Source organism: Bufo bufo, chromosome 4 (genome assembly GCF_905171765.1).
Source record: "Bufo bufo chromosome 4, aBufBuf1.1, whole genome shotgun sequence".
In the NCBI taxonomy this organism is placed as follows: Eukaryota; Metazoa; Chordata; class Amphibia; order Anura; family Bufonidae; genus Bufo; species Bufo bufo.
The window spans coordinates 432,675,370-432,687,903 of record NC_053392.1 but is presented as its reverse complement, the minus strand read 5'-3'; the positions used below and the strand labels follow the sequence as shown (position 1 = coordinate 432,687,903).

At 40.1% G+C, this 12,534-nt stretch overlaps 1 long non-coding RNA gene across 1 annotated transcript; it reads left to right on the top strand.

Moving 5' to 3' along the window:
* The first annotated feature begins 10,509 nt into the window (after positions 1–10,509).
* On the top strand, positions 10,510–11,857 carry LOC121000034. Its single transcript, XR_005778731.1, has 4 exons — positions 10,510–10,558; positions 11,199–11,237; positions 11,556–11,603; positions 11,841–11,857. It is a non-coding gene; the product is annotated as an uncharacterized LOC121000034 (long non-coding RNA).
* The last annotated feature ends 677 nt before the right edge of the window (positions 11,858–12,534 follow it).

Sequence of the window (12,534 nt, the reverse complement as noted above, 5' to 3'; positions counted from 1 at the left end):
TATTTAAACGTTTCTATCATATCCCCTCTGTCTTGTCTTTCTTCCAAGCTATACGTTAAGGTCCTTTAATCTTTCCTGGTAAGTTTTATCCTGCAATTTATGTACCAGTTTAGTAGCTCTTCTCTGAACTCTCTCCAAAGTATCAATATCCTTCTGGAGATATGGTCTCCAGTACTGCGCACAATACTCCAAATGAGGTCTCACTAGTACTCTGTAGAGCGGCATGAGCACCTCCCTCTTTCTACTGGTAATGCCTCTCCCTATACACCCAAGCATTCTGCTAGCATTTCCTGCTGCTCTATGACATTGTCTGCCTACCTTTAAGTCTTCTGAAATAATGACCCCTAAATCCCTTTCCTCAGATACTGAGGTTAGGACTGTATCACTGATTTTATATTCTGCTCTTGGGTTTTTACGCCCCAGGTGCATTATCTTGCACTTATCAACATTAAATTTTAGTTGCCAGACTTTTGACCATTCCTCTAGTTTTCCTAAATCCTTTTCCATTTGGTGTATCCCTCCAGGAACATCAACCCTGTTACAAATCTTTGTGTCATCCGCAAAAAGACACACCTTACCATCGAGGCCTTCTGCAATTTCGCTGATAAAGATATTAAACAATACGGGTCCCAGAACAGATCCCTGAGGTACCCCACTGGTAACAAAACCTTGGTCTGAATATACTCCATTGACTACAACCCTCTGTTGCCTGTCCCCCAGCCACTGACTAATCCATTCAACAATATGGGAGTCCAAGCCCAATGACTGCAATTTATTGATAAGCCTTCTATGTGGGACAGTATCAAAAGCCTTACTAAAGTCCAGATAAGCAATGTCTACTGCACCTCCTCCATCTATTATTTTAGTCACCCAATCAAAAAAATCAATAAGATTAGTTTGACATGATCTCCCTAAAGTAAACCCATGCTGTTTTTCATCTTTCAATCCATGGGATTTAAGATGTTCCACAATCCTCTCCTTAAGTATGGTTTCCATTAATTTCCCTCACTATTGATGTCAGGCTTACTGGCCTATAGTTGCCCGATTCCTCCCTACTACCTTTTTTGTGAATGGGCACAACATTTGCTAATATCCAATCTTCTGGGACGACTCCTGTTGCCAGTGATTGGTTAAATAAATCTGTTAATGGTTTTGCTAGTTCACCGCTGTGCTCTTTAACCGCTTTACGTCCGCCCATAGGATATAAACGTCCTATGGGTGGACCTCTTTTTCTGAAAGCACGTTTTAAAACGTCCTTTCAGAAATAGCAGCTGCACGCTAATCGTGCAGCTGCTCATCGGGTTGCCCGCTGTCAGTGACAGCAGGGCAACCCTTAGAGAAGGCAGGGACAGTTCCCAGGTGTCCCTGCCTTCTGGATCGCTGCAGACACAGCGCTCACTGTGTCTGCAGCGGATCGGAGCGTGCAGGAGCTGTGTGAGGTCTCTCAGAGACCTCGATCAGCCCTGCTCTGAGGCTGTACAGCGCTGGATTGCTGCTGTACAGCCTCTCTAGGGGTGTATTTGTCCTGTAACTGGGGCTACTATGTCAGCCCCAGTTACAGGAGTAATCAACAGTGAAAACAAAAAAAGAAAAAGTGAAGTAAATGTCCCCCAGAGGTCTTGTATGACCTTATGGGGGACGAAAAGTGTAAAATAAAAAAAATAAAAATAAAAGGTTGAAAATAAAAAAGTAAAAAAAAAGTTTCACATGTAAAAAAAAAAAGTCCCCAAGTAAGGAATGAAAAAAAAAATGTTAAAAATAGAAAAAATAAAATAAAATAGACATATTTGGTATTGCCACGTCCGTAAAAACCAGCTCTATAAAAATATCACATTACCTAACCCCTCGGGTGAACACCGTAAAAAAAAAACAAAAAAAACTGTGTCAAAACAAGCAATTTTTGTCACCTTGCATCACAAAAGGTGCAACATCAAGTTATCAAAAACGCGTATGTCCCACAAAATAGTACCAATAAAACCGTCACCTCATCCCGCAAAAAATGAGCCCCTACATAAGAAAATCTCTGAAAAAATAAAAAAACTATAGCTCTTAGAACATGGAGACACTAAAACATCATTTTTTTGGTTTCAAAAATGCTATTATTGTGTTAAAGTGAAACAAATAAAAAAAAGTATACATATTAGGTATTGCCGCGTCCGTAAAAACCAGCTCTATAAAAAAATAACATGACCTAACCCCTCGGGTGAACACCGTAAAAAAAAAAAACAGCTTTTTCAAAAATGCTATTATTGTGTAAAACTTTAATAAATGAGAAAAAGTATACATATTAGGTATCGCCACGTCCGTAACAATCTGCTCTATAAAAATGTCACTTGACTGAACCCCTCAGGTGAACGCTGTAAAAATAAATAAATAGAAACTGTGCTAAAACAACCAATTTTTTTGTCACCTTGCCCCATAAAGTATTATAATGAATGATCAAAATATCATATGTACCCAAAAATAGTACTAATAAAACTGGCACCTTATCCCCTAGTTTCCAAAATGGGGTCACTTCTTGGGAGTTTCTACTGTAAGGGTGCATCAGGGGGCTTCAAATGGGACATGGCATCTAAAAACCATGTGGAGTTCCTTTTCTTCTGCACCCTGCCGTGTGCCCGTACAGCAGTTTATGACCACATGTGGGGTGTTTCTGTAAACCGCAGAATCTGGGTAATAAATATTGAGTTTTGTTTAGCTGTTAACCATCGATGTGTTAAAGAAAAAAATTGATTAAAATGGAAAATCTGCCAAAAAAGTGAAATTTAAAAATTTGATCTCCATTTTCCTTTAATTCTTGTGAAACGCCTAAAGGGTTAACAAAGTTTGTAAAATCGGTTTTAAATACCTTGAGGTGTGTAGTTTCTACAATGGGGTCATTTATGGGGGTATCCACTATGTAGGCCCCACAAAGTGACTTCAGACCTGAACTGGTCCTTAAAAAGTGGGTTTTGGCAATTTTCTTAAAAATTTGAAGAATTGCTTCTAAACTTCTAAGCCTTCTGACGTCCTAAAAAAATAAAATGACATTTCCAAAATGATGCCAACATAAAGTAGACATATGGGGAATGTTAAATAATAAATATTTTATGAGGTATCACTTTCTGTTTTAAAAGCAGAGAAATTGAAATTTTGAAAATTGCAAATTTTTCTAATTTTTGGGTAAATTTAGGATTTTTTCATAAATAAAGGTGAAATATTTTGACTCAAATTTATGACTATCATGAAGTACAATGTGTCACGAGAAAACAATCTCTGAATGACTTGGATAAATAAAGGCGTTCCAAAGTTATTACCACATAAAGTGAGATATGTCAGTTTTGCAAAATTTGGCCTGGTCAGGAAGGGGGCGAATGGCCCAGATGGCAGGTGGTTAAATAGCTTTGGGTGTATCCCATCAGGCCCCTGTGACTTATTTGTATTAATTTTAGACAGTTGACTTAGAACCTCTTCCTCTGTAAAGACACATGCATCAAAAGATTCATTAGTCTTCTTTTCTAACTGAGGTCCTTTTCCTTAATTTTCCTTTGTAAAAACTGAACAGAAGTATTCATTGAGGCAGTCAGCTAGTTCTTTATCTTCTTCCATATACCTTCCTTCTTTTGTTTTTAATTTGGTAATTCCTTGATTTAGTTTCCTTTTTTCATTTATGTATCTGAAGAATGCCTTATCGCCTTTTTTCCCTGACTGAGCTAATTTCTCTTCTGCCTGTGCTTTAGAAGCTCTTATAACTTGTTTGGCCTCTCTCTGCCTAATCTTATAAATTATCCTCGTTTAGTTTTTTTTTTATAATTCCTAAATGCAATCTTTTTGTTTTTAATGATTTTGGCCACTTCTGCTGAGTACCACAGTGGTCTCTTCCTTTTTTTGCTTTTACTGACAAGCCTAATGCAATTTTCTGTTGCCTATAATAGTGCCACTTTTAAGTAGTCCCATTTCTCCTGGACTCCAATGAAACTGTTCCAATCTGATAGGGACTCGTATACCACTAATCTAATTTTAGAAAAGTCTGTTTTTCTAAAATCTAAAACTTTTGTTTTTGTGTGGTGTGACTCAGTCACTGTACTTATAGTAAACCACCCTGACTGGTGATCACTAGATCCCAAGCTTTCCCCTACAGTAATATCATATACCAAATTCCCATTTGTGAATACTAAATCTAAAATGGCCTCCTTCCGGGTTGGCTCCTCAACTACTTGCTGTAGAGATAATCCCAGTAGGGAATTTAGAATATCTGTACTCCTGGCAGAACTAGCTATTTTTGGTTTTCCAGTTTACATCTGGAAGATTGAAGTCTCCCATAATGATAACTTCCCCCTTCAATGTCATTTTAGCTATTTCCTCAACTAGTAGATCATCTAATTCTTTGACTTGGCTAGGTGGTCTATATATCACACCTACACGAGTTACCTTATGATTATCAAGCTGCAAGGTAACCCAAACTGACTCTAAATTGTTCTCGCTAACTTGTATCAAATTAGATTTTATGTTATCTTTCACATACAGGGCCACCCCTCTCCCCTTCTTGCTTTCTCTGTCTTTCCTGTATAGAGAGAACCCTGGTATTGATATATCCCAGTCATTACTCCCCTTGAACCATGTCTCAGTAACAGCCACTACATCTATATTCTCAGATGCCATTATAGCCTCAAGTTCATTGATCTTATTCCCTAAACTGCCAGCATTTGTAGACAAGAATCTGAGCTTGTCATTTCTTAACCTTTGTGCTACTGGCATCTTCTGGCATTGTTCCGGGGGGCAGTCAGACTGCTGGATTATCACTCTTTTGCCCCCTTTCCTAGTTTAAATGCTCCTAGCGCTCGGCGGAAGGAGATGGGCCTCCCATGAATACCACTCATGTTATTCAATATACTCTAGGGGGGTTAGTGTCTATGTTCATAGACAGGTAGACTATGAGCCGATAGAACAATTAATTGATCAAGAGGGACGGTTTATTTTTCTTCACTGTTACTGGCAAGGGCAAAGGAGAATTATTGCTTTTATATACATTTCACCCCCCTTCACGACAACGGTATTATGCAGACTGATGGATTACATTTCAGCACGAGAGGAGTGCCCGGTGCTGGTGATGGGCGACTTTAACTCGGTCATGGACATTAAAAAAGATAGGATCTCCACAATAACTAATTATGAATTAAACCCTGGTTCAAGCACTTTGCTATCCAGAATGTGTAAAGAAATGGCGTTGGTTGACATATGGCGATCGCTTTATGGAAATAAGCAAGTATACTCATGCTTCAGTAATACACATAGGTCCATGTCGCGAGTTGATCTGGCCCTCGCCAGCCCCGGGCTTATGAATAGGGTTAAAAAAATGAATTACGAACGCCATGGTGTTTCCGACCACAGCCCAGTTATGGTAATACTGGATAGCCACACTAAACCAAACCAAAATAGGATTTTTAAACTCAATCCCCATTGGATGACATTAATAAGGGTTTTGGATAAGATCAATGAGGAAATAAAGCTCTTTTGGAGTGACAATGTTAACTCAACACACATTCATATGGTCTGGGACGCGCTTAATGCATACCTTCGGGGTATATATTCACAACGAATCAGGAAACAGAAAAATGCCTTTGCTCAAACCCAAAAAGAAATAGAAGATTTACTTGGCCAGATAATGAATGAGATCATATATGCAAATACCCCAGAAAAACAACTTCAACTCCAAAAAGTGCAAGATGACTATAAACAATATCTATATAAAAAAGCACAGAATAAAATGTTCTTTTCAGGGTTGAGAACCTTTAGCGAGTCCGGCAAACCAAGTAGACTGTTATCCATGATAGTTAAAAATCAAAGGGGGAGTAATAACATTGCCGGCATTAGGACAGAGGCAGGAAATATTCTACGGGATTCTGGTGATATTTTAAGGGAATTTACCCGATATTTTTCATTACTATACAAAGCGGGGACTAAAAATCAAGGAGGACAAATAGATCAATATTTAGACAATATTAAGATCCCTGAATTTGACCAACAAGACATTGATTGGTTAAATAGACCTATCCAATTGATCGAGTTGCAAAATACGTTAAAATCTATTAAGGGTAATACATCCCCCGGGGTAGACGGTTTCCCATTTGAACTGTATCGGAAACACGAAGGAACTGTACTCCCCCTAATGCTAGAGGTATTAAACCAATCATGGATAACAGGTTCCCTACCCCCTTCATAGATGGAAGCCACCATTACATTAATCCCTAAAAAAGGGCATGACCCGCTGTTAGTTACATCTTACCGCCCCATCTCTCTGTTGAACACAGATTATAAAATTCTTGCTAAACTATTAGCGAATAGATTAAAAACAGTTATCCACAAAGTTGTCCATGCAGATCAAACTGGGTTTATCCCCAAAAGGAATATACAGGACAATGTGAGGAGGGCCTTCTTGAACGTCCAGGTAGGGGAGGGGGAGGACTGCTCCATCCTGTCCCTGGACGCCGCTAAGGCCTTTGACAAGTTGGAGTGGCCTTTCCTTTGGAGAGTAATGTCTCGGGTTAAAATTGGCGAATACTTTTCCAGATGGGTCCGTATTTTGTATCAAGGGCCGGTATCCAGGGTCCGAATTAATGGTGAATACTCAGTTCCCTTCCCCTTGACCCGAGGAACACGCCAGGGAAGCCCCCTCTCCCCCTTGCTCTTCTCGCTGTTTCTGGAGCCAATGGCATGTAAAATTAGAGAGGATAAGGAGATACTAGGCTTTGGGTGCGAGGGAGAGGTGGACAAAATAAGTCTCTATGCGGATGACATGCTACTGTTTTTGGGGAAAGGATACATGAACCTGCCTAGGGTCATGGATAGCCTGGACGAATTTGGATCCCTATCTGGATATGAGATAAACTGGGGAAAATCTAAATTTCTCCCATTAAGACGTCCGGTCCCGCCTGACTATAAATTTCAGGTTAGTATATTGACCCCAGGAGACTCCCTATCATATCTGGGTATCCAGATAGGGACCAAGTTGGAACACTATATGGAATTAAATATACTTCCAATAATAGATAGAGTTAAAGAAAAAATTTGAATATGGCTAAAACTCCCCTTGTCACAAATTAATTGTATAGCACTTATTAAAATGTCGCTACTTCCAATGTTATTATATATAATCAATGCCAGTCCAATAACGATAGAAGATAAGTTTTTCAATAAATTAGAGACTCTCTTCAATGAACTAATATGGGGGCGCAAACGAGTTAGAATCAAGATACAATATTTGTATAAAGATGAGGGTGGAATCTCTATCCCTTTTCTGAAAGGATACTATATAGCTGCCCAACTGAGATGGTGCGTGAGGAATCGAAAGAATAAATGCATTCGGCTTATTTTTGGGCGATGCTGTAGACCTTGGGAGGATCTTTTCCATATCCTTGAAGCCGGCATTATGGAGAAGAGAAGAACACAGAACCCATTCGGTAGAATGCTTGGGTACATTTGGCAACAAATCAGATTGATGGTTGGAGTCTCCCAAGCAGTCCAGTATACCCCACTATGGGGGAATGCACATCTTCCACAAGTTATGCAACTGGGTGATATGGATTATTGGGAAAAGTACGGGATTAATTTAATTGCACAGGTTTTTCATAAAGGACAGATGAAGCCCCTTAATGAAATCCTACCAGATATTACACTAGGATTTATGGATAAATTCCGATACGAACAATTACGACACGCCATACACTACACGGAGAATAAGAATTATTTGAATGTTGTACGGAATACTTTTTTAGATTTTTGTCAGGATATGACTTTTAACACATCTATATCGCACATCTACGCAAAGTTTAAACTTGAATACACTAAAAAAAATCACATTTAGAGGTGAGGTTAAATGGGAAAAGGACTTGCCAAATGGGGAATCTATTCCGTGGAATATTGTCTACAGGAATATTAAAAGATCGACGGTCTCTCCTGCTCATGCATGGATCCTTTTGAAAATCATACACCGTCTCTATTACACTCCGGTATTATTACACACCATTTACAATGACAGAAAACAGAATTGTTATAAATGTAGTAAAGACAGCGGAGACTATAAACATCTGCTGTGGGAATGCCCAGGGATAAAAGATTACTGGATTCAAATATTCCGGAAACTACGGGATAGCTCCCCTATGAAATATGCAGTGTGTATTGAATATGTTATTCTGGGCACTCTCCCAGAGACAGATAAAAACAAAATTGATCAGATACTTTGGCTCCGGGGCATAGCCTTGGCCAAAATAATAATAGTTAAATATTGGGGTTCCACGAAATACCCTAGTTTTCAGGAGTGGAGGGAATGGATGAACAGGGTTAAGCAATATGAATATATCCTTGCCCAAACAGCGGGGAAAAAGGTAGCCTGGTTGCGGACATGGGGCAATTGGGAATGATAATACTAGGTATAATGAAAAGGTAATGACGGTAGCTCCGCGGAAAGAAAAGGGGGTTGGAAGGTGGGACGGGGGGGTTAAAAATAAGAGGGAAATTATATATTATATGAGATGAGCATAAATGTCTTTTTCTATTTGTAATACTGAAATAGAAGACTGTACATCTTTGTATTTTTGAAAATAAAAAGATTTAAAAAAAAAAATACTTGGAACTGTTCACCGAGGACATTCGTTCCCTTGAGAGAAAGATGCAAACCATCTTTCTTGTACAGTTCTTTTCCATTCCAACAAGAGCTAACATGAGACACAAAGCCAAACCCTTGGTTCAGACACCATTCACCAAGCCATACATTGAATTCCTTAATGCTCATCTTTCTGTCATGCTGAACGTTATGCAAAGTCAAAACTGCAGAGAATGAAACAGTTGATGCAACCTCCCGTATATCCTTCCCAAGTGTGTGAAAAGCTTCTTTCTGTCACGACCGCTATCCCAGCAGCAGTCGTGTCGCACCAGACGGAGGGGAAGGGGGACCCTTATCTATGGATGGGAATAGTATGGCCACCCCTGACTAACCCTAAGCTGGCACCTGTCTGCCCTGATACCCTAGATGGGGTGTGAACCCGTGCGGCGAGCAGGATGCCTAAACCCTCAGTCACCCTAACAAGCCTAGAGTGGGGAAAGGCCGATGGGAGCACTAGTCACCATCACTCATGTCTAGGAGAACAGCAGGGGAAGACAGCAACAAACAAACTATAGCAGAGATAGACTTATCCAGTCACGAGCAGAGAAGGCGATCCCAATCACGACAGTCCACGCCGGACAAGAGCTCCACAGCAACACCATCAAACGATCTCCTTCAAAGGTCAGAATAGAACTGGAAGTAAGGACTATATCTGGCAATGACTGCAAGTGAAACTGAAACTAATATAGTAGCTGGGAGTGGCAGACAGGACTCATCTGAGAAGGATGCCTACAAACTCCCAGTCAGGACAAAAAGGTTCACAAGGCAAAACCCGGATGACATACCCTGAACCATGGAGCAAACTCACAAGCTATTGCGAGTAGCAAGTCGCTGCGACCTTCTCCTCCCAGACCTGTCTGGATCAGTCACAGTCGTGACACTTTCACCTTTGAAACCTCATTGCAAGCCAGATCGTTTGTCCCAAGATGGACAATAACATCCACTTCCCTTTCCTGCTTTGCTTGCCTAACAATATTAAGGATCCGTCGTCTATCCCTGCTAGTGGTAGCCCCAGGGAGACATCTCACAACACCATTCTCCTCAAACTTCACACCTCTTATGATGGAATCGCCCACCAACAGCTGCTTACTATCAGTCCTCACCTTCTTCTTTTTGTCTTTGGCTGCAGTCTTGCATACTTTAGGCATGGGAGATGATTGTTCCTCACCCACTGTGCTAGAGCCATAATCCATGTTGCTCTTGCACTCTGAAAGTGCTGCAAATGAATTATGGAGAGCTACAGACTGTGGGACATGTCTTCTATCCACAACTCTCAGTCTACCAGAACCTACAGTAACCCATCTTCCATTTCTAGGGGGCCTCTGTGGCAGTGGCATTGCAATGTTCTCAGCCTGAGTTTGTTTAATGGTTAATTTACAAATCTGGTATATGGGGCTTGTCCATTTACTTAGATCTACACAACTATTCATCATTTCTATATCTGTAGAGCACATAGAGTATGTCTTGGACTCTCACTGTCTTATCTACTCTTAGGTTAATGGAAGTCAAGGAGGAGAAAAAGGAGGAGGAGGAGATTAATATTGAGGAGATTGAGAATATTAAGATTGAGGAGAAGGAGATGGAGGAGATTAACATCGATGAGGAGGTGGTAATCGTGGAGGAGATTAAGATCGTGGAGGTGGAGGAGATCAAAAATATGGAGAATAAGATCGAGGACGTAGAGAAGGTTATGATCAGGAAGGAGCAAGAGATTAAGATTGAGGAGATAAACATCAAAAAGCAGCGGAAAGTGGTGGACAATACAATCAAGGAGGTGGAGGAGAAGAATATTAAAGAAGAGGAAGTAGTAAAAGTGAAGGTGGAAGTCATCAATATTGAGGAGGAGAATGAAGGTGTGATGGTAGAAGAGGAAGAGTCAGAAGAAGAAAGTGAGGAGGAGAAATATCAGGCTCTCATGTATGTACATCAATGTAAAGTTCTGTGTAATGAGTTAGGACAGTGATTGAATTGATTAATCAAGAATATGGCAAAGAACCTATGGAGCAGTTCTCCATAGCAGCTAATCAGGTCACATTTTACATTTTCCAACTGGCTTTCAGAGCTACTATCTGATTGGTCACAATGGATAACTGCTCCACCTTTGCTTTGCAGTAGTATGATAAATCTTCCACATTGTGTAGAAGAATTACCGATCCACAACATGCAACATTTAATGTCCTGAACATCACCCCACATTCTACCCATAGAAAAAGAACCCCAAAGTCAAGAGGTCATATATAATCTATAGTATTTCTATCTCTAGATCTGAATATTGATAATAAAAGTATTCTTCATCCACAGCTCCACCTTCATATATGAGACGTCCATTTTGGAAAGACCATAGTTTAAATCTCCATGTGTTGCAGAGTGCACAGAAAACACACATCAGGCAACCACAAAACATTTCATACAGTCTCACACATGAAAATGCGGAAAAATCAACACCGAGCTGATTGGCTTTTACTATGGAAATCTCAAATGATGTCATCTTGTATCTTGTCTATGAATGAGACCATTCCTAACCTGTAGATATAATCTCATTGTATTTCCCAAACAGGTGGTGGTGGACGGTGGAGGGCTCCGAGCTGCCAGTAAGGTGATTATATCATAGAATAATGGGGCGATATAGGAGTCTTCTATAGAAAGGACAATTCTCCTGTGTCATCTACAGGAAGGTAGAAGGAAAAGCTTCTGCATTTGATATCAGTCTTTTTATCTGACAGACTCGCTATATAGATGACATTCTTATCATAAAACATTCCAGATGCAAGGGGTTAATTATGTTGTGATGTTATGGATATTAATTATTACTAGTTAATGTGATAATGACCACTAGGGGCACCACTCTTGTCCCATCTTATATTTGGGTTGCATATTGGGCATTACCAGTAACCAGAGCTGTTTTCTATTATAGGATAAGAACAGTGAAGAAATTGGAGCCACCCTTTAAGATGGACACTATGTAAGTGTATAAATCAAGCAGGGAGGAACTGGCAATGCTGGAGCCTGGGGTGGGGGCACAAACCTTTTGTACCTGAAAACCAGTCCATAGAGCATCACACTGAGGATCATTGAGGCTTATCCCATTCTCTAAGAGGGAAAAATGTCGAACAACTAAATTCCCACCCGGTCTCCATCTAATCTCCTCCAATAATGGTGAGAACAAAGTCCTGATATAATGTATGTTCTATTCTAATAGCAAGGAGGAAATAGAACTAGAGGAAGAAGAGGAGAAGAAGAAGGTTGCGGAGGAGGAAAAGGTGGGAGAGGAGAAAGTGGAGAAGAAAAAGGTGGGAGCGGAGAAAGTAGAGGAGAAAGAGACTGCAGAGGAGGAACGAGCTGAGAACACAGCAAGGTGAGTCCAGGGTCTATATATAATGAGGTGATAATATTTCTAGATATTATAGATATATATAATGATGTGATGAATGAGTCCTTACATTGTTGTCACAGCTGTGTTTTCCATGATAGACCGTTAGACATAGAGGTAATGCCGGCCCGAGCAACTGAGGAGACCACCCAGTAAGATTATAGAATAAGTAAGACTGAATTTTAGGGGTCACATACTTTCCTGCTTTGAGCTCCGCCTCATTAAGTGTCCACAGGACATGACACAGGACAGTTTCCGTGTACAGAACTGTGTAGACTGAACCTGTCATCACATTGAGCTGATTTTATCTACTTTTATCTTTATTTTAGGAGAAGATGCAGGTGGTGGACACCAAATCGTCTGAGAAGACAAAACAAGAGCAGCAAGTAAGTGAAAATTTACCTTTAGTCTACCTGTAACTGCTATTTGAAGAAGCTCATTGCATAGTTGCATAGGGGTTTATTCAGTGAACTCTATGATACATCAGTATGCAATGAGCTCCCACTATTGGCCATAGAAATAA